Below are 3896 nucleotides of genomic sequence, written 5' to 3'. Positions count from 1 at the left end.
ATAGTGCTGCAATAAACATATGTGTGCATGTCTCTTTATAGCAGCATGATTTATAATCCTTTGGGTATATACCCAGTAATGGGATCACTGGGTCAAATGGTATTTCTGGTTCTAGATCCTTGAGGAATCGCCACATTGTCTTCCACAATGGTTGAACTAATTTACTCTCCCACCAACAGTGTAAAAGCTTTCCTATTTCTCCACATCCTCTCCAGCATCTGTTGTTTCCTGACTTTTTAATGATCGCCATTCTAACTGGTGTGAGATGGCATCTCACTGTGGTTTTGATTTGCATTTCTCTGATGACCAGTGGTGATGAGCATTTTTTTATATGTCGGCAACAGACTTTTCAGTGGAAACCTTATAGGCCAGGAGAGCATGGTGTAACATATATAAAGTGCTGGAGGAAAAAAGAATTCTTTTAGAACAGTATACTCAGTGAAAATGTCCTTCAAACAGTAAGGAGAAATAAAGACTTTTCCAGACAAACAAAACCTAAGGGATTTCATTAACACCAGACCTATCCTACAAGAAATGCTAAAGGGAGTTCCTCAATTTGAAAGAAAAGGATATTAATGAGCAATAAGAAATTATCTGAAGGTGCAAATCTTAATGTTAATAGTAAGCACACAGAAAAATACAGAATATTATAACACAGTCACAGTGGTGTCTAAATTACTCATATTTTGAGTAGAAAGACTAAAAGAAGAACCAGTCAAAAATAATAACTACAACTTCTCAAGACATAGCATAATAACATAAAAATTGAAACAACAAAAAGTTAAAAATTAGGGGTGGGGAATGAAGTAAAGTGTAGAGTTTTTATTAATTTTCTCTTTGCTTGTTTGTTAGTTTGCTTATACAATCACTGTTAAGCTGTCATCAGTTAAAAATAATAGGTTTTAAGATATTATTTGCAAGCCTTATGGTAACCTCAAATCAAAAAACATACAATAGATATACAAAAGACAAAAACCAAAAAATTAAAACACATTACCAGAGAAAATCACATTCACTAAAAGGAAGACAGAAAGGAAAAGAAGGAAGAGACCAAAAAACAATCAGAAAACAAGTAACAAAATGGCAGGAGTAACTCCCCTCTTGTCAGTAATAATATTGACTATAAAGGGACTAAGCTTTTCAATCAAAAGACATAGGGTGACTGAATGAGTTAAAAGAAAAAGAAAAAGACATAATGATTTGTTGCCTAGAAGAAACACAATTCACCTATAAAGACACATACAAACTGAAAATAAAGGGGTAGAAAAACATATTACATGCAAACAGCAACCAAAATAGAGCAGGAGTAGTTATACTTATATCAGACAAAATAGATTTCAAGACAAAAATATCAAAAGAGGCAAAGAAGGTAATTATATAATAATAAAGGGGTCAATTCAGCAAGAGGATATAAATCGCAAATATATATGCATTTAACATGAGATATATAAAGCAAATATTATTAGAGCTAAAGAGAGACAGACCTCAACACAGTAGTAACTGAAGGCTTCAACACCTTACTTTCATCATTGGACCGATATTTCAGATAGAAAATCAACAAAGATACATGTGACTTAATCTGCACTACAGACCCTTTAGAAAGGGTAGGAAAGTAGTGGGGAGGGACAAGGATTGTTAATGGGTAAAAAAATATAGTTAGATAGAATGAATAAGATCTGGTATTTGATAGCACAACAGGGTGACCACAGTAAACAATTTACTGTACATTTAAAAACAACTGAAAGGGTATAATTGGATTGTTTATAACATAAAGAAAGGATAAATGTTTGAGGTGATGGATACTCAATTTGTCCTGATGTGGTTAGTATGCATTTAAAATATCAAAATATCTCACATATATATATATATATATATGTTATGTACTCACGTGTGTGTGTGTGTATATATATATATATATATATAACGTACTCACAACATTTAAAAATAAAAAATTCAACATAAATTAAAGGAAATGTTAATGCTAATGTTTTATAGTGTGCCATTTTGGATTTTCATCAGTGGATATGCTGAATCCTCCCTGGCATTTGATATTTTTATTTTTTAAAAAGTTAGTAATCTTTTTAGATGGGCAGTGGAATATTATTGTTTTAATTTGAATTTTTATAACAATTGATAATATGAAGTGTCTTTAAATGTGTTATCAGTTTATCTTCTTTGGTGAAGCATTTGTTTAATATTTTCCTCATTTTTAAATTTGGTTGTTTGTCTTCTTATATTGCATATACAAGTTCTTTGTCAAATATATGTTTTCTGAGTATTTACTTCTAATCAATTTCTTGTCTTTTCATCTTTTAGGAGTGGCTTTTGTAGAATGGAAGTGTTCAATTTGAAGTCCAATTTATTTTTATTCTTGTATGGTTTGTCAGGTATTCAATTTAAGAAACTTTTGCCTAATCCACAGCTGAAAAGGTTTTATTCTATAATGTCTCCTAGAAGTTTTAGTTTTAGCTTTTACATTTAGGTCTATGGTTATTTCAAATTAATTTTTGTATATGGCATGAAGTAAACATAAAGATTCATTTCTTTTTGCATGTGAGTGTCCATTTAATCCAGCATTATTTTTTTAAAATGTGATCTATAAACAAAGAACAAATGTTCTTGGCATCTTTATCAAAATTAAATTGATCACATAAGTGTGGGTCTATTTCTGGACTCTTAATTTTATTTCATTGATATATATAGCTATTCTTATAACAATGGCATACTATTTTGATAATGGTAGCATTTCCCTAATTTGTGAAATCAGGAAATGTGAGGCTTACAATTTTGTTTTTTCCCCCAAATTGTTTTTGCCATGCAAGTCCCTTTTTCTCTCCATATAAAATTTAAAATTAGTTTTTCAGTTTCTTGAGAGGAAAAAAAAAAAAACCTACTGGGATTTTGATTATCATTGTTTTGAATCTATCAATCAATTTGAAAGAACTGACATCTTAACCATATTGAATCTTTTGATCTAAAACAAAGATATGTGTATCACCACTTATATAGGTCTCTTAAAATTTCTCTTAGCAATGTTTTGTAGTGTTCAGCAAATAAATCTTGTACCACTTTTAAAGATTTATATCTATTTCATGTTTTTAGATATTGTATGTGGCATACAGTTTTTAAAATGTTCAATTCTAAAGATTCTTGCACATGTATAGAAAAATAACTTTTATACATTGATCTTATATTTTTGGCAATGCTAAACTCATTTGGTTTAAAAGCATTAGGGTAGTATTCTAGTGAACATTCATATCATCTGTAAATAAAGACAGCTTTACCTTTTACTTTCCAATACGAATAGGCCTTAATTATTTTTAAAGCTTTTTCTGCTGACTAGAACCTCTGGGACCTGTTGAATAGACTTGGTGAAAGCACACATCCTTGCCTTGTTCCAGATCTTTGGGAAAAAAACACTCAGCCTTTCACCATGAAGTGTAATGTTGGCAGCAGATTTTTCATAGATGTCCTTCAGCGGATTTAGAGAGTTCCTTTCCCTTTCAAATTTGCTGGGTTTTTAAAATCAAAAATAGATGCTGATTTTGCCAAATGTTTTTTCAGGATCTTTTGAGTTAAACCTATTTTTTTTTTTCATTTTCAGTTTGTTTAAATAAATAATTATATTGATTAATTTCTGAATGTTGAGTCAATTTGCATTCCTGGAATAAACATCACTTGATCATGATGTATCATCCTTTTTATATATTGTTAATTTAATGTGCTGGAATTTTATTAAGTAAAAAAAAAATCTTTATGAGGAGTATTGGTCTCTCTCCGTGTGTGTGTGTGTCTGTATGTGTGTGTGTATGTATGTGTGTGTCTGTGTGTGTGCGTGTGTGTGTGTATGACTTTGGTTTTAGTATCAAGATAATGCTGTCTCATCAAATAAGATG

The sequence above is a fragment of the Colobus angolensis genome, unplaced genomic scaffold (assembly GCF_000951035.1).
Source record: "Colobus angolensis palliatus isolate OR3802 unplaced genomic scaffold, Cang.pa_1.0 Scaffold111, whole genome shotgun sequence".
NCBI classification, from domain to species: Eukaryota; Metazoa; Chordata; class Mammalia; order Primates; family Cercopithecidae; genus Colobus; species Colobus angolensis.
The sequence above is the reverse complement of the archived record's forward strand: the minus strand, read 5'-3'. Positions refer to the sequence as shown.